The sequence below is a fragment of the Aptenodytes patagonicus genome, chromosome 2 (assembly GCF_965638725.1).
Source record: "Aptenodytes patagonicus chromosome 2, bAptPat1.pri.cur, whole genome shotgun sequence".
NCBI classification, from domain to species: domain Eukaryota; kingdom Metazoa; phylum Chordata; class Aves; order Sphenisciformes; family Spheniscidae; genus Aptenodytes; species Aptenodytes patagonicus.
In genome coordinates this window covers 103944013-103962701 of record NC_134950.1, presented here as the reverse complement: position 1 = coordinate 103962701, position 18689 = coordinate 103944013, and the positions used below count along the sequence as shown (strand labels likewise).

Genomic DNA, 18689 nt, shown 5'->3' with positions numbered 1-18689 from the left:
CTCTGTTGAGATGATAGCAAGTATAACAGAAGAGTAATATTCGGAGAGGATAAACCACAGTGGATAGTGGATTATAATAAAGAACCAGTGAAGCCTGGCTGACCCTTATCAGAGTGAGCCAGTTCTTGCTAACACCTCTAAATTAGGATTTACCACTTTTGTTTTACTCTGGCTATTTTAAAAAAAATCACAGCAAAATAACAGAACATGAACAGGGACATTTAAAAAAAGGGCGTAAAACCAACAAAAGTGTCTATTCTTTTTATTAGGAGGTTTACCAAGTGCCTAACCAGTCAACAATCAAGCCCCTAAGACAACATAATAAAATTAAAGTCATTTTTTGAAGACACTGAAAATTTTAGTATTGAGCATCCTATACTTCTGTTTGTCTGCCAATGATCTTTTTTTAACCCCTGCTCAGATGTTATTGAAGAGGAAAACAAGAAAAGGCTAGGAACAGCAGGGTTCTCAAGAGCAGACTAAGCATGGGAGAACTGACTCCTCTCTAGCACCCCAGAACCACATGAAGGCACCTATCTAGGCAGGATAACAGACTTTTCTCCCTGCTGTTGTTTCACTAGCTGAGCAGGAGCCAGGTGATTTCCAGCTCTAGCCCGGGGGCAAGTAGCCTTCCCTGCCCTCCCACAGCTTTCCTACCCCGCCAGGAGGGCTGCTTTTCCCAGCAGGGGAGCTACCTAGCAGGAACTACTGACTCCAACCTCCAGCAGGACCCAGCAAGTCCTTCCTCATCATCATCCCCCACCTTGCATCTCTGCAGCAGCAGGTTCATGGAAGTGCTTTGGAAAGCAGACTAGTCCCAGGAGGCAGCCCCAGCTGAGAGATGCCCTTGACCCTCAATGTGGCTATGTGGGTAAGCTGCACAACTTTGCTTTTATGTTTAATTTCTGGAGCCCACCTGTCCTGCAGAACACTGAAGAGCCACCTTTGCTCTCCCTTCACTTTCCTGCTTTCAGGCTCAAATTTAGCAAATAGCAGCCCATAACACATGGCATCGACTCACCGTTCCGTGCCATCATTACTGCTAATGAGGAAAAGCACAGATAAATAAATATTAGGGAGGAAGAACATGTATTACTCCAGTAAACTCATCATTTAATATGAATTCATTCAGGAAACGCCCAGGGAAAAAAGAAAAAAAAGAAAAAAGAAAAAAAAAAAGAAAAAAAGAAAAAAAAAAAGAAAAAAAAAAAAAAGAAAAAAAAGAAAAAAAAAAGAAGAAAAAAGAAAAAAGAAAAAAAGAAAAAAGAAAAAAAAGAAAAAAGAAAAAAAAAGAAAAAAGAAAAAAAAGAAAAAAGAAAAAAAAAGAAAAAAGAAAAAAAAGAAAAAAGAAAAAAGAAAAAAGAAAAAAAAGAAAAAAGAAAAAAAAAGAAAAAAAAAGAAAAAAGAAAAAATCTCCTTTGTTTATGGCAAAGCCAAGAGAATATAAATCCTAAATATCTTTCCCTCTTTTTCCCTTGCCAGCAAGACTGGGAGAGAGTAGGTTAAGCAACAACATCACACCTTTGCATGCTGTTGGGCTGCTATTCAAAAAACAAGACAGAATATGAATGTAACCTGATTTCAAGTGGATCTGGGAGAGCCTTAATGCTGAAGTTTGTATGCCAGCTTTGTAATTATTAAGATCTCAGACCAGCCCTTGTTTCTGAGTACTGGCCTAGATTAGCAAGGCACCCGAAAATTTACAGTAGGAAAACCATATGGGCATATTCCTGTAGCTACATGTGTACAGTAATTATGGCATAGGTAAGCAATAACACATGCCCAAGGCATCATACTTGGTGAGGCACAAGGCTTACGTGCATATCTATGATTATGACTTCAGACTTCAAAGTACCTTATTGCTCAGACAAAATTGGTAGCCTACTTCCTTGTAAAACACACATAAGGATCTATTGCTATAAAACACATATAGGTGCTGATATAACATGAGATCTAAAGTGTGGTTACCAGAACTGTGAAAGGAGGAAGGAGGATCTTACTTAAAATATTTTCCTATATTGTTTTAAAGTGTGTGCACTTTAAAGTAGCAGGCAAAAAGTAAGCACCACTTAAATTCTAAAACTGCCAGAGTTTCATGCCGGTGCCCGAAGTCTGGTTACTTGGCAGGGACCACTTCAAGCTCGTGTTCCCCTCTGAGAAACAGGGTCCATCCACTCAATTGCTTTCAGAACTCTAATCAACCAAGAAATCCCATCACAATCATGTGATCAGCAGCTGTGGGCTGACATTCATGCCTGGCAATTTATGACAAAAATCAATAAGTGTTTCCCTTTTACATGGCTTTTCAAAATAGGACCACATTCTACAAAAGTACATTTTTCTGAAGATTGGTTTCTAAATGAATAGCACCAACTTCAAAGCAAATGTTTCTGTGAGGGCTGTTATAACATTCGAGTTCTTACATGATCTTCAAGGCTGCAGTGTGACCTAGGAGGCAGCCATAATGAGACACAGACAGTGAATAAAGCACTGATTTAATTGTGTTGTTTGATATATGATGACCTCATCCACTGGTGTTTATACTAATGTAGTGCTTGAAATGCTTTATCGACATATGGGAAGGCACAGTCTCCAGCCTGAAGAGCTTACAGTCTCAAAGACAGAAACCAGATGAAGGGTGTTCTCTTCCTGTAGCTTATTGTAGGTTTTGAAGCTTTGCTCGTTTCCATCAGGTCTTAAATATGCACTGAATGCTGGAGAGCGAGTTGCTGAATGAGTACTTTAAGCTTGATGGACAAAATATCTACTGCATGGTTACCTTCGATTACAGAAGAGGATTTCCAAGATGGCAAGCCTATGTTCCTATGTACAATCAACAACAGCAAGATGCAACACTGGTGGGGTGGATGGAAGCTATAGCTGTTTACAACATCTCCACCAAATTCCTTCAGTTTTGGAGATACCTCGTGCCCCAGTGTGAGCTTTGACCCACTGTTGTCTGCTGCTACAGAAAGAAGAGCAGGGGACAGAGTTGGTAAAACCTGCTAGTTCCTCCATCAAAGACTTCCATCAAGGCGACTATGCTGTAACCATCTCCACCCAGAAAATTAACAGTCAAGGCTCATAGTTTTGTTAAATATATACATATATCTTATTTTGCACTCCTGATTAAAATTCCTTGAAAAATATGCAGTATAGTAACTCTTTATGGTGTTAACGCCATAAAAAACTCCATGAGGAAATGAGTAGTTGTGTATTCAGTGCACCATCTGCCAAACACATAGTAAATAAGGCCATACAAGAAATGGTGAGAAACAAAACATCAACAACCTACCCACTCATTAAGCATTAGCCATGCTGTGCACTGAACGGTATGCAGGCCCTGTAGAAAGAAAAAAAAAAGTACACAATCCTCTAATTAAAGGCAATCAAAATGAATATTTACCAGGAGGATGAACAAGTAGCTTTAACTGCAGAATTTTCTAGCCTCCGACTGCTTGGTTTTGCAACCTTGAAGTTCAACCCTGTTCAGTAATCTAAAGGCCTAACTTAAGGCATTATTCATCTTATTTTACTTCTATACAGGAAACCCACAAAAAACATGCAGTTGACACACTTTTACCCTTATTAGGTACGCACACATGTACAAGACCATTGCTTTCACTGACACCTATCATAGCAAGCAGACACAAAGACAGGTTAAAGAAGAGATAGCTCAGGTCTATTTTGTTTTAATTTTGGGATAGAAATGGGGATTCAGGACATCCTTTCTCTTAAAGTGAGTTCTCAGCTACACTAGAGATTTTAAAATCCCTATTAAAAAAAAAATCCAGAGTCCTGCTAACAAGAATAAAAGATCAGAAGAGTATAAATTAAATACACACATACATATTTGGAAACCTTTAAAATGGTACACAGAAGTTAACCAATGAGAAAGCATTTGCCCAGCAGAGCTGAAAAACAGCTGAGAGAGACTAACAGTAACGTGTTTTGATTTTCTTTTCAAACTCTGGTACAAATTCAGCTAATATCACTTTGTATGATCTCATGCCGGGATAGGAGCCAGAAGTTTCACTTGAAATCTTTGCAGTTATCAGATCTGGAAAGCTTTTCAATCACTTAGGTTTGAGAAGCATAAAAAAAAAAGACAAAAAAAAGACCAGAGATAAAAGGCCAGGGGCTTGAAACATTTATCACTTTATCAGACTCGTCCATTTGATGCTAGGTCAGCATCTTTACAGATACAATGGAATGTTTGCTCTACCTATATTTTGAGAGGTTTTGAAAAAAAATAAAATTAATGAATGTACAGGGTTAGAAACAGGCACAGAGCAACAAGGCCAGGCAATCCATATGGAGGACAAACCCCTTAACGAGCACCTCCGGGAACAGAAATGCTCCTAGGCATAAAGGGAGGTTCCCAATACTTGCTTCCAGCAGTGGAAAGCTGCAAACATGCAGCCACGTTGCTTTGGTGTTGGCCTTGCAAGCACCAGTCCTGCCTTACAGAGGGGGCAGCAACTGGATAGCACATACAGGGTAAGCGTGACACTCCCTCAAAGGTCAGAATCACTACAGCTGGACAAGCTCAACCCTCCGCTGTGCCATGGTGCTGGGGATCCCAGGCCTGCCCATACTACAGTTTGGTCATCAGCATCTCCCTCTTAGCACTACCAGCTGCCTGGGAAACAAGGACAAGTTCAAAAAGCCCTCAGACTGACCTAGTCCAAGGTTGAAAGAGGAAGAAAACACTTTGGAAGCACAGCTGTAGCCAAGGTAAAGCAGGCACAAGGTAAAACTGAATACGACCACAAGCACAGAGTGCTCTATACCTTGCCAACCTGATTGCTGTTTTGAAAGACTATGCCAATTTGTGAGTTATTAGGGCAGCTTCAGACCTGCTCTGGTTTCAGGCAGGAGCCACATCTCACTAAGTGACAGCTCACCTACCCATTACAGGACAAATGCTACTCATGCAAAGCCCAAATCCATAAAACGTTCACAACCATGTTAATCTTACCCTCAGCAGCGGATACGCAGGCCAGCATATAAGTGGACTTGCTTATGAGACAGATTTAAAAATAAATTTTAAAAACATTTTTTCTAAACAAGCCAGTATATGAAAAATAGGAAAAACAGAGCATGTTTTTCAAAAGCACCACACAACACTCAGGTGTGGGTTTGTAGGCTCATGGTTACTCAAGTTGTGTGACCCTAGGCAGTCCCCCTCTTTGAAAAATAAAAAAATACAGAAAGTACTATCAAAGTGTTTCTACTGCTTTCCCATACTTACATTAAAGCATTCTTTGTGCATGCAAGCAAATCTAGTGAGCTTTTTCATTTCCTTGCTTGGGAAAGTTGAATTTTCCTCCCTCCAATAAGAGCTGCCATTCACATTATACTGGTGAACAAAAATGAGAAACCTGGAAATTGAATCTTACCACTGACACAGATCCCTGCTCTCCCATTACCTTCCAGAACTCCCCCTCAAAACACTTGTTTTTTCGTTATTGCCTGCACATTTCTCACCCCTTTGTTCTTTCCTCTTATTCAGAAAGGTCTTATTTTTGGCTCGCCGGCTTTGCCTTCACCTTTTCTCTCTCACCAGCTGCAGGGGAGACTCTTTCATACTTGCTCCCAAGTACAGCCCACCAAGAAACATCTCTAGAGGGAAAAAAAAACGTTTGGTGTACACGGTTCAACAGAAGTATTCCCACCCACTTCACTCTCTACTGCATCCTTTCATCCCGCTTTTTGTTCTGGAGAAGCCACACAAGTTACTGCTCCCATTTGTTTCCCTCCTTCACCCACTGAGCTCCAGATGCTTTGACACACCACTGACACCCGCGTCGTTCTGCTGCCTACCCTTCTCCCCCTCCAAGTGCCAGGACACTCCCATACCTTGCTGCAGCCTGCTCCACCTCACCGTGTACCTCCCCTTCCTCTCCAGCATACACTTGCACCTGCTGGAGATTTCTGCATCAGGCAAAGCCCCAGACTTCCTCCCTGACACCTTTGACACAATGTCGTCATTGTTTCTTCTTTCTACATCACCCAGGGCATTTTCCTTGGGCTGCAGGGTTGTAGGCAGCATGGCAACATCTCAGTTCTGGCCCTCTGAAGCTGACAGAGTCCTGTCCAGATCCACTCCTTTTTTTTTTGGCATTGCCTGCCCCCACATGCATAAGAGGAAGACTCACTTAGGAGGTCATCCCAAGCTGCCCTGGATAGTGCAGCCTCCATTTTGAGCCCTGCACATGGCTTAAATAGGCAAAATTAACCTAAGCTACAAGAAGGTTTAAATTAATTCAAAGATACTGCTGCTACTCTGCCAGTGTTAGAGCTCATTTTTACTAGGTTCTTAACTATTTCTTGTTGCGTCACAGCTCGGTGCAAGAGCTGTCTGGTCAGTGATACCTGCAATCGAAAGCTCATCCTGTTATGCACTGCTCAGCATCAGTAGCTACACAGGACCACATACATGCTCCCGATGTGCCTGTATAGATGCAGAAGTGAGAACCCCCTGCCAAAAGCCAGGGCTCCCACACTTTATGCTTTTCCAACAGGAATTGGATCTACTTACTCTGAACAGATCGTATTAAGAAGCATGTATCTTATTCACCAGACAGTACACCTGAAGGTACTCCCAAAGTGGGAAGAAATATGGAAGTCAAGATTTAGTTTCCACAATAAGATCATGTGCCCTTTTCTAATGATGGCCCTATGTATCTACACAGTCAGAGCCAAAAGACAGACAACCTGAAGTGAACTCCCATCTACCCTCCTACCATGTTTGGTCCCTAGTTTCTCTCTTCCCTGAGGGCAGGGAAGGAGCGAGGGAGGCAGGGAGAAACCCAAGTTGAGTTTGCAGATGCTGGAACTAACTCCCACGTCATCTCCGCTCTAACAGGCTTCACAAGTAGCCCAGATGCAGTACGGACATATCTGGTGCTGATGCTGACCAGTCTGTTTCACCAACAAATGCATGCAGGGGGCTAACAAAGCTCCACATCGAGCTCTTCTCTGGATGCAGCCTTACTCAGATCTGCTTCAAGAAAGGCTAAATTCATTTCATCAGTTCAGATTTCTTTGATGTTGGGTGAAAACCTTCCAAATATAAAAGTTATACATCAGAGAGAGTTTGGGGGGGGATTTATAGAAACCTCACACCACTCTTCATGGAAACCCTCTTATTACTGAACAGGAACAGAAAACTCTGAAGGCTGGTATTTGTAATTAAGGCGTGTCTCTGTACTATATGAAATTTCTTCCATTCTTACATACAGCCATCTGAATTATATCTTCCTGTTTTGACTAAAAACCTTCTAAAGTAAGGACTGAACTAATTACAAATTATCCCATAATTCACTCACCTGTCTTTCCTGGAGCAGGAAGGGAGTTCAGAATCCTCCATGTAAATCCTTCAATCCCATTCACACTCCTACTTCAGAAGTGTAAATCCTCACGCTGCTCTGTGACTCAAGCCTGAAATAAAGAACAGAATGGGAGCACTTCGTAACTTTATGTAATGCACTGATAAAAAAATAAAACTATAGTAATAGGTGCTTTAAAACAATTAGTTCATACTATATTAGGTCTTACAGACACTCAAGTCAAAGACATTGCTCTAATTCAAGGTCAAATGACTGTAAGACGACAAAAAACACAATGCTTTTATACGACTGCATAGTCCTATATTTCAGTATTTTTCCTGTTCAGTTACAATAAATCCCAGTTAGTCACCACAAGCTCTTCAGTTACTGGAAGAAGGCCAAAATTTCTGTCAGGCTGCTTCCTTGCTAAAAATTTTCTTGAGCAGAAGCACAACCTGGAATGCACTTTTAAAACACAGCCTTGAGAAATAAAATTTATTGAACTTTCATGCTACAAAAGGAAGCAATTTGTGTCAACAGAAGACAAATCCACCCTCCGAAGTGTATTTTCTTGTTCTCTGCAGCCTCTGCCATCACTGGCTTTCAGTGGCTTTTATTTTGTTTTGCTTTACTGAATCAGCTCCACGATGCTGGGCAGAGGCAGTGGGTAATGTCCCTGTAACACTGCAGAGCCCTGAGGGCTGCCTTCCAGCACACCCCTCACATCACACCTGCTGCTGCTACCCAACTCCTGCCCATCGTGGAAACACAGGCTACAGTGAAATGGCAACTGCAGGTTTAACAGTCAAAAGCTAAGACCAAGACTCAAGCCAATAAATCCATATTTGCACACTGCTCATGCAAGTATATTCTTATAAAAATATGTTCTCATGCCATTTATTTCTTATTTCTAAGTTTATACTTAATTTTTATATAGCATTATTGTAAATACCTATTTCCTCAATCATACTGCATGCATTTGTGTGTGCACGTGTATGGGGAGAGAAGGGGTGTAATTAATTATGCAAATAGCCATTTTGGGAACTTGCAATCAGTTTTTATACAATCATGATGTATATACAGTGTTATGTTCTCCGCACATGCTGGACACATGCCCAGAATAACTGCACAGGGCTTGGAGAGCTTTGCCTTCACAGACTTCTGGTGGTTCAATTTACACCTGAAGCAGACACAGTATCTACGAATGCAAATCTCTTCCTATTACAAACTTATTTGTATGTTACTAAACATAAAATGCTGCATTCAATTACCTTGCTGAAGAATGCAGTGCACACTAAGCTAGTAATGGAGAAAAGATCACTGAACTTCATAATCAGAAAGTCCCACCTTCAAAACATACAGACACATGTTTTCTAACTTAAGCAACTAAAATTGCAAAAAAAGGAAGTATACCCATGGTAGCCTCTGGAGGGGGAATCACATGAGTTTGGACACCACTGGCAGCCACAAAAAAGATGAAACCTAAATTTTAGTGATTGATCAATCAAATCTAACATCATAAAAAAAGTTGCTCAGATACTTGACTTTAATGACTGGATCGCTTTCTGTGGACCACAAGGAAGTCCTCTAGCTTCTCCAGCTCAAATAGAAGGGCTTATTATTAGAAGACTTGAAGTAAGTATGGTCTGTAAATGTTCACAATGACTCCCTCCCCATGCATTTTGTGCTGGCTGCCAAGAACATGTCAAAGCCCAGCTGTCACAAATATCCATGATAGCTTCTTCAAACACGGAGACACAGACACCTTAAAATCTGCCAGAAGCTGGTATGAACAAGAAAAGCCATAAGTCTCAGATAGCTCTGGAAGAATCACTTGAAATGCATGCTTTGTTGCTCAAAAGTTAAAAATAAAAATGGATGGGCACCAAAATAGAGATGGGTTGTTTAATGGGCAGACTTTGAGGTTCATACTCAAGCTTGAACCCACTGAAACCAAAGGTAACCTGGATTTTTTTTAATTGACCGTAAATTCTAACAGCAAACTACAGGTCACAGTATTTGCCTCATTTTTGTGCAAGCAAGCCTGCACACACAAATCAACTATATTACATTTCCTTATATACTCTTACAAGACAGGGAGAACATGAGAGTTCATGAAAAGACATTAGATAATTGCAGTGTATCTTCCATTTATCTAAATCTTGGGTCTGAAAGTCTGCCTAGTTTCAGGTATCTAATTCTGAATGATCTGATTTAAGGTTTATCATAATCTCTGCACATAGGAATTTTTAACACATTCAAAACAATACCATCTTTATTTAAGATTCAAGATGGCCAGCTAGAATACTTCGCTTTATTTTTTGATGCAACCATGTGCTTATATTTCATGAAGCAGATGACTAACTGAATAATTAAACCAGATACATGGCTGAGATACTGAAGAGAAAATCCCCTTCTCTGCATAAGCTCTACTATCCAGGCAACCAACAGTAAGTATCTTTTAATACTTTTATCTCTAAGGAAAGAAAAAAAAAAAAATTAGAATAGTCACAGAAGCCAAATCCTCCTTTTCAAAAGCCTGCCAGTCATCTGAAACACTTTTGTCAAACATACATAGCAAAAAAAAAAAAAAAAAAAAATTAATGCAGGATCTTCCTAGCATTTGGGAGAACATGAGGGAAGAGAGGAGGAGAAAAACCGATCAAAAAAACCCACAACAGAATAAATCAGACCACTTAAATGCATACATGCCTACATCTTCCTCCACAGGATCTTCCTATAAAATAGTCAGCAAGGACCCATCTGTGTGTACACACATGGGTGTGCACCTGTGAAGGGGTGGGATCCAGCCCTGCCAAAACAGACCTGGCTACCAATCACACCATTGGCCAGGCAGGATGGCAAAATTCCCTTTTTTCCCTGCTTTTAACGCAAGCAAACCAAAGAAAGTAAGGATCCTGCTCACCCTGGGCCTGCAGCTGAAGGCAGCAAGTGGTAGGTGGGCAGCACGCATTAGGGTTGCACAGGATGGCATCACACATAAGCAGGATAGGGGCACCTGCACAGGGAGACCTCCATCCTGACCCCTCTCCTATGGCACCACATTTGACATGGTGCTGCCTTTGCACCCTGGGCAGGCCAGAGCTGCACAGTGCTCACACATGCAGGGTTGGGACCAGGCTCGAGATCTGCACATGCCAAGATGCATGAAATCAGTTCAAATGCCCAAAAGCAGCAGCTTCAGATGCAGAAGGTCGGTAAATGCCAATTGCTATATAACACAGCACTCTTGAAAAAACACCCACGTGCATGCACACACACAAAAAAGAGGGGGGAGGGAGACGGAGAGCACCTTCTATACTCTAAAACCACTGTGAAATAAGGTAAGTTAAAGATCATGTGGATATGAGGTTTTCCTGGAAATGCAAATACACTTCTAGAAATCAGTCCTGATGTTCTTCCCTCCTCCAAAAAGTGTTATGCCTACCCCCACAACCAAAAGGTTTCCTGAAGGATTACTTTCACAACCATCACTACCACTAATGATCTTTTGACTGTTATTTTAACAAGTAAAATTGTATCACTTTGTCAACACAATGCAGATAGGACCTAGAGTTTGGCTGTATCGCTTCCAAGGATATTATCAAAGAAGTGGCAAATTTAGCCTCAGGACCTTAGAAAAGTAATTCATATTTGCTTATACCTACTTAAATCCTATCCAATGCAGCCATAGCTTGTTTTTGGAGGGGCAGGGAGGGAGGTTTCAAGGCTTGCTTTCTTAATAAAGACCATACATAATGTGAGCCATGGGCACCTCAAGAGAGAAGATGGTCTGAATCTCCTCTCTCACCTCGCCCTCAAGAAATCACAGTAGAGGCAGCAAACCATACAAATCTGGGTCACATCAACCCAAAGCCCGTATACACTGTGACAGTCATCCCCACTGCCCTATTTCATGCTGTGGCCCCTATCATCCCCCACTGGAGTGGAAGAGGAGGAGGAAAAGCAGCAGCAGGAATCCCTTCTTCCCCTATAACAGAGAAAAAGTAACACCAAGATCACCTTGTTGTGCCATCTCCCATAGGAGCAAAGAGAAAATGCCCACTATTTATGCCCTTAGCTCAGAGCTCAGCATAAAATTATGGTTCAGGATGAATGAGAAAGCCTGAGGGTGCACAAGGATAGGGGCTGCCCCAGGCAAGGTGCCGGGAAAACAGGGCTGCAAGAAACTCCTCGTGTGGGCTATGGCTGGGGGACCTGGTCAAGGGCTCAGTACAAAGTTCGGGTTAGAGATAGGGTTAGGGTTGAGAGAAAGATAAAGCATTGAGGCCCATATAGAGTGGGGGCTCACCTCTGCCTCAGCAAGCGAGTGAGGGCTGCAGGACCTTTCTCCCACTGAACTCATCTCCTGCATGCAGGCGAGATGAAAGCTGTAATTTGCCCCTCACAGCTGCCACTGTAGGGTGCAAATACCTTCAGGCATACATCCTAAACTTCATTACACCTGACTAGCCTCAGGTTTTTAGCACAGCCTCCCAAAACATTACCCACTCCCTTTTATTTCCCCCCTTTCTTTCAAAAGTAAAGAAAAAAATATTCCAGCACTACTTCATAACTTTCAGAAGCACATTCCTACATGCATGCTGCACCTAAACCTAGCCCAAAGCACACGGGCCACAGCTGCTAAAGGAGCTGAGGCAGGTACCCAGAGGCCCTGCCTGCAAACACCTGCATGTGAAATTCAGCCCTGAAATGATCCCATCCTGGGGCTCCTCCCACACAGCTCCAGACTGGCCGGGAACTGCCAGCAACCACTGCAGTCCCATTTACTCAACTCCACTCCTGCAAGGAAGGGTTTTGCTTCTCTTGGGCTTCTCCACAGGAAGTTTAAGGCTAAAAGAAAGGTATGCATGCCCAGCAGGTTGAAGAAACGATTTCTTAGCAGTTCATTATTTTTAAGTTGGCCTGTTATGCAGATATAAGTAAGTGCATAACTTGGGTTATCTGCCACTTAAGGTCACAGCCCTGAGTTGCGAATCTGACCTCTTAAGACACAAAAACTTTGCATTGGAATCAACTCAAAATGGAAAAAGATTATATGAAAATCTCATTTTTTTTTTTTTCAGTACAACCACAATACACATGAAAACATACACATTCCCTGAAAATTAACTGTAAAGCTAGTCATTTACTGTAAAGCAAGCCTGCCATCTGAAATTTTGTTTAAATTACAAAAAGACTTGAAAATATTTTAAGTATATCTTCACATGAAAGTTCACCAAGGGCAGGTCACTAAATCCATCAGAATAGAAATCTGGGAGTAGATCTTGGAAGTTTCTTTTCAAATCAAAAACTAGCACCTCTATGTCTGGGGAAGAATTGCACAGCCTCCACAACTTGCCAGCTAAACTTCTGTTGTGGTTTTTGTTCCGTTTTTAAATATTTTATAAGATATTCTAGGTAAAATCTGAATAATGACTATCAACGAACAAGGCACGTGATAAAGGAAGCATCTTTGCTGGTGACATCACAACACATCCAAGAGTGTCCACACTCTTAAATCCTTCCACTGATCACCAAGTGTAAAAATGGCCTCAAAACTGACACTACTTTGATTCTGCCTTATTCTATCAAGTTGTAGCTGAACCATGACTCTGAGCATGGGCTGGTAGAGCCTTGCTCCAAAGTGCTCATAGAAGGAGCCTTGTTTATAACATACATAATTTAATCTTTTACATTAATTTTTAACACTGAAAGAAAACCAAAGCAAAAAATTAAATATGAACATAATCTATTGTACTTCTGCAGTTTTCATTATTTAAAAAAGTATTAAATTATGTGCACCAAGAAATATAATGGCCACAGGAACAAAACTATGGCACATCAGCTTCCAGGTTTCCAAACATTATCGGTGTTTAAAGTGGTCAGATTTCAAAAAGGAAATAGGTTCCTATGCTTCCACTGCTTCCTTTTAGCTACGTACTTCCCTTATAGGTGTAATTAATTCTGGCAACAAATGAGTCCATAAATTTAATGCGGGGGGGGGGGGGGGGGGGGGGGGGGTGTTGGGGGGTTTTGTTTGTTTGTGGTGGTTTTTTTGGTTTGTGTTTTTTGGGTTTTTTTGTGGGTTTTTGTTTGTTTGGTTTTTGTTTTGTTTGTTTGTTTTTACACATAGCCCTCAGAAAGAATTGCCAAATCCTCAGGAATAACCTAAAATTATGAGCTTAATCACACTCATTTGGGGAAGAACAGTACATCTCACTTATCTGCAACTATCATTCCCTTAAAATGTAAAGTATAAAAATCATTAAAATGTCTTGACCTCAGGAAGACACCGTCAGCTTCAGAACAGCAAGTGGGTTTTGGATATAAGCTTTTACCATAGCCAACCTATTATATGGGGTAGAAGTCGACAACATGCAAGTAGGAATATGTTCCACATTTTGACACTTTTAAGGAAGTTGCCCTGCATTACTCAAAACTTCTTATCCAATGTTTATTTAGTAGATCATTTATGTAGAATTGATATAAAATATTCAGTAAAATCTCAGGATACTAAGACTCCAGCCTTGTGCACTGTAAACTTAAAAACTAAAGTAAAATTTCATTGTCTTCCCATTGAAAACCGTGACAACTGAAAAAAATTCTCTACAATGCCTCTTGCATTACTTGATATATCAAATTCTACTTAACCTATACTATCCTGAATCTCACCTTCTGTTATAAGTTACATAGCTAGAGTAGAAGTTGCCAGAGATAAAAGCTCACAGCCTTTAACTGCTGAGAGCCTTGTAACTTCTGAGACTGGACCAGCCACTGTATTGTTACAAAAATGGACACTATTTGGATCTTTATTACTTCTCAGCAGAGAAATAGTTAAAATAAAATACCAAATATTAAATACCAAGCATTTCTGTCTCAGAATCCAGCACTACACTGATGAAAGGGGCAGTTTACACTCCTCTGACCCGTAGCGAAAGAAATCAAGACTTGCATTCAGATTACGCTTGGAAATTTTCTCTGGTATTATTGTAACAATATACTTCTATTTAACTGCTTTCCCAACTCTGACTGGTATTTTCTGACAAGAATCTCATTCATCAAAAAAAAAGTCCTCATCAGCTGAACAAAAACGTTTCATGAAAACATAACATTCAAATAGCTGGTGAGGAAACACAGACCCTAATGCTGTGGTTCCCACTGGCTTCCCTGACAAGCCAAGGAGGGACCCAACCTCCCTGGCCTGGAAGGCCTGCATCAACTCTTGGGTCCGCAACAGGCAGCTCCCTAAACCAGGCTGGTGCATGGTCCAGGGAGAACACAACCAAGGGGATTTAGAGACAGACACCCCCAGTTTGCGAGATGCAATGTGCTACAGACATGAAGGATGTGCCAAGCAGCTTGTTTCAGCAAAGGTAGCACAAGCAGCAGCAGGACAGCAGGCATCTGTTTGTGGTACACCAAAACCACAGAAGCCCACAGATGGAGAGGTAGAGAAGCAGCACATTTACAGCTCTGCACAGGGCAGGTTAGAATCAAACGTGACTTGACTCTGGAGTGGGCAGTAAGTGACTTGGCTCCACGACTGCTAATGTGACTGCTAACAGCCACATCAACCCTGCACTACCTCTGAGCTGTGGTACAGTCCCACTTTTGGGACCCGAGTTGGTATTTCTACCTTACACTACATAAAAGCACCAGCTTACTCTGAGATGGCTGAGCAAGCTCTGAAGCAAGAAGGTGCTGGGGAGACAGGTCCTAAACTTTCCATAAACGGTTCCTTGCAAACCCTGCCACACCACTAGATATATGTATCTGTGGTTTGGGAGTGCTTCCAAGTTTGTGTAGGCACCCTGTGCCATGGTCCTGACACTGCATGGGGGCCAAGACCGGAGCACACCAGCCTTGCCAAAAGGGGACCTTTGCCAAGGGAGCAGATGAGCATCTCGCCACGGTGTGCGTGGAGCTGCCGCAACTCCAGAGCACCAGGAGAGACAAAGATCTGCAAGAGATGTCCTCCTCAGAGGTCAGTGCAGGCAGAGCTTAACATACACTACAGCAGGAAAAGCTATTCCAACCACCAAGGCAGGAACACCTAGTTCTGAGGTCTTTGCTTATTGGTTGGTTGTTCAGGGGCCAAAGGGAGGAGAAAGATACAAGGAAGGGTATCAACAAAGGTTTTTTTAATGGGCCCAGTGTTAGCTCCTTCAGAGTTCACATTTAAAGAAAAAAAAAGCAAGCACCATGGTACTTTGCCAAGATGACCAATATTTCTAAAGGAGTTGTTTTCAAAATTGTTTTCATGAAACAAGCTTGAAAGCATGTGTATATTCAGAATCAACACTGGCTCTTGATATTAAAACCTTATCTCCCTCCCCCCTTCCTGAACCACCATTAAATACAATTAACTGCCATTTTCCTTCCAATGCTTTATGGTTTCTTGGCAAAGACCAGGCTGCAAAGCCTATCAGAAAGCAGAGAATGGAGGAAGGATGAAACAGCAGGAGAGCTGTGCCCAAGGCTGATGATTTGAACACAATTTAGCTTACAGTTAACTCACAGCAGGACTTTCGTAATGTCCTTTATCACCTATGAAGCCACTTCCTCATTACTCATTATCATTACACATAACAAGACAAGGAAAGATGCTTCTGCACAAAATGGAAAACCATTAGCATAGGATCACCAATCAGCAAAAGTTCAATGAATTTTAGAAGAGAAACCAGTTCTTGCTTCTGTTCACTAAAGAAAATAACATTACATCCCACTGAAGGTGATCTGTAGCAACAACCCTGAACACCCTGTGCAAAACTTCCACTGGACTCAACAAAGCTCCTCTCAGAGGGAAACCAAGGAATCCCATCCAGCCTGCACCCTCCAGTTCTCACTCTTATGTCACACAGAGCACACATTTATACTGTTTGCCCTGTTACATTTAAATATGGGGAAGTCATCTACAAAGAATATGAGAAATCAGTGTAATACACATTTCAACTTTGCTCCTTCCTGGAATCCACTGCTAATGTATTTCAGCCACAAAGTATACCAGAAACATTTAGCTTATTGCTGTTTTTTCAAGCCACGGAGAGCACAACAATTCTTCGTCAGTCGTAGGGGTCTTCCATAGCATTCATTTGTACTAATGCATGATGGAAAAACTGGTTTCACCATCACAGACAAGAAATCTGCCTCGGTAGATAAAGACCAATAACTCATCAAGTCAAGAGTCAAAAATATTTCAGAGACAACCACAGGTCAACATGACATTTCCTCTATCTGATCTTGGACTCTGCTTGTACATGGCAGAGGAAAAACAAGCTGATAGCATTTGTGGTGTCTTACTATTGAAACAGAGTTTGTGTGCACCTGTGAGAGAGCAACAGGCAGATTGCAAACCATTACCCGTCTTTGCCAACCGAAGGTATTTTCTTTTTCAGTGAACGGAAGTCTGAAAAGAACTACCTCTATGGAGAACAGCAGAATCTCACCAAGTCAGAGGTTTGTGGGAAAGATAATATGCAAGAAACCAGACTTTTTGTATTTCTACAAAATAACATTTTGAGCTTTGGCGACAAAACCAAGCTTCTGAATATTGATGTCAAAACAAAGAAAATTTACCTACACGTAAGTAACAACCTCACTGCAAAACCTGGCCATTAAGCATCCTTTCTTCTAATCCCCTGTACTATTCACTTCTTACAACTGACTGTTTCTTCTCATTTGACCTGTTTAACCTCACTGTTTAAGCTTTCTACTCCCAGACCACTTCTGCTGCTCTCTCAGCTCACAGACAGGCTTCCATTAGAACTATTCTCAGCCTGGAGGAATGTTAATTGTTGTAGAAATTACACTGTAAAAATCAATGTTGTAAAAAAAAAAAAAAAAAAAAAAGGCTAAGCAACAGAAACTCAACCACTGGTCCAACACATTCAGCTCTATTTCCATCATTGAAAAAATATGAAAGACAAATCAAAACAGAAGTTTTGTTTTCAGGTAGGAAAAAAGGGAAAATGTAACACAACTGAGACAAAAAGTTGAACACTGCAAAAAAAAAAACTTCTGTAGAGATGAAATGGCATGATGCAAGTACACGAAGAAACCAAACAGAAGTCTTAGCACAGATTAAACTCCAAAAGACAGATACAATTGTTTAAAAAAAAATATAGCCCATCATAACACAAGAAGGGTTTTTTTCCCCTCATTGTGCTATCAGGCATTTGCCCCAGGTCCTTCTTACATGTACACACTATGGAAAGATCCAGTAGTAAAAAAAAAAAAAAAACCCAAAAAAAACCCACACACAACAACACCCAACACTTATGTCCAGACATGACTCAATAATTAAAACATGTCTCTATGTAAAATAAAATTAAAAAAAGAAAAAAGTACATTTTTATAGTATTGTTCTGGTAACTTCCTTCAATGGACCTTCATGAACTTCAGTTAAACACACGTGTAAGTGGCTGAAAACTCTATTCTAGTCATACACTCGTTGCAAGAGTTGTGAGGACGGGCGCTACCTGGAACAAGTCACCAAGTAGTCAGAGACAAGGCAGCGATGCCAAGAGGACTGGTGGACAAACAAGACAGAGAGGCTCACCAAGGTTTCCACAGGAAAAAACAACAAGAAGTACTAAAGCAGTTTCTTCTGGGGGACCCAGTAGTTAGAGACAAACCTTTTTTAAGCTCAGTAGAAAAGACACACACATACAGCACCAGTAAATTACAGAAGCCATTACACCAACCTGCCACAGCTGCAATGTTGTGGCCTCTTCACTGGGCTGAATCCTCAGCTTCTGCTTCCACCTCCTCCCACCATAAAATCCTTTCAATAAATGCTAGATGAGTTCTTGGCCTCACCACAGTCCAACTAGAAGTGATTTGCCCTCCAGCTTCTCTCCAACTACAAGTAGTACACCAGATTTTTAGATTGCCTTCAAGTCTGAGAGAAAAGGAGCTCCCAGCCTAAATGGTAAATCTGCTGCAGCCCACAAGTAGGAACAGATCAGGAGGGCCAAATCTGCAGCTCTGACCTGAGCGCGAGGCTCTTAAAAACACTTGGAACATCAGCATCAGTGAAAAAGCAGAGGGTGAAAGAACATGCCACTAGCATGGCGTTTATAAGGTTATAACCTTATAATGAATGATGCCGCAGACAGAAATGAATGTCTTGTCAGCAGAGGCATCATTTCCCAATTTCTTTCTATCTTAAAGAAGGCTTTATTTTAGTATTCTCTTTTAACCGCTTAATGGTGAACCAATCTGCTATACTTCAATTCTCTAAATTTCCCTTGGTTACAAAAGCACCTCCCTGCACAGGACACACTGCACACCTTATTCAGGAGCTGACATGTCAGTATTTTGGTGGGTTTTGACAGAGTTGAAATTTTTCCC

At 41.3% G+C, this 18689-nt stretch overlaps 1 long non-coding RNA gene across 1 annotated transcript in view; it reads right to left on the bottom strand.

Annotated features, from left to right (window-relative positions):
* Positions 1-7435, bottom strand: part of LOC143157448 (uncharacterized) — a 29109-nt gene extending 21674 nt beyond the window's left edge. Inside the window, exons 1-2 of the long non-coding RNA XR_012994794.1 lie at positions 7335-7435; positions 3296-3343 (exon numbers count right to left, since the gene is read on the bottom strand). This is a non-coding gene — a long non-coding RNA (uncharacterized LOC143157448). The remainder of the gene's footprint in view (positions 1-3295; positions 3344-7334) is intronic.
* Positions 7436-18689: the final 11254 nt, after the last annotated feature.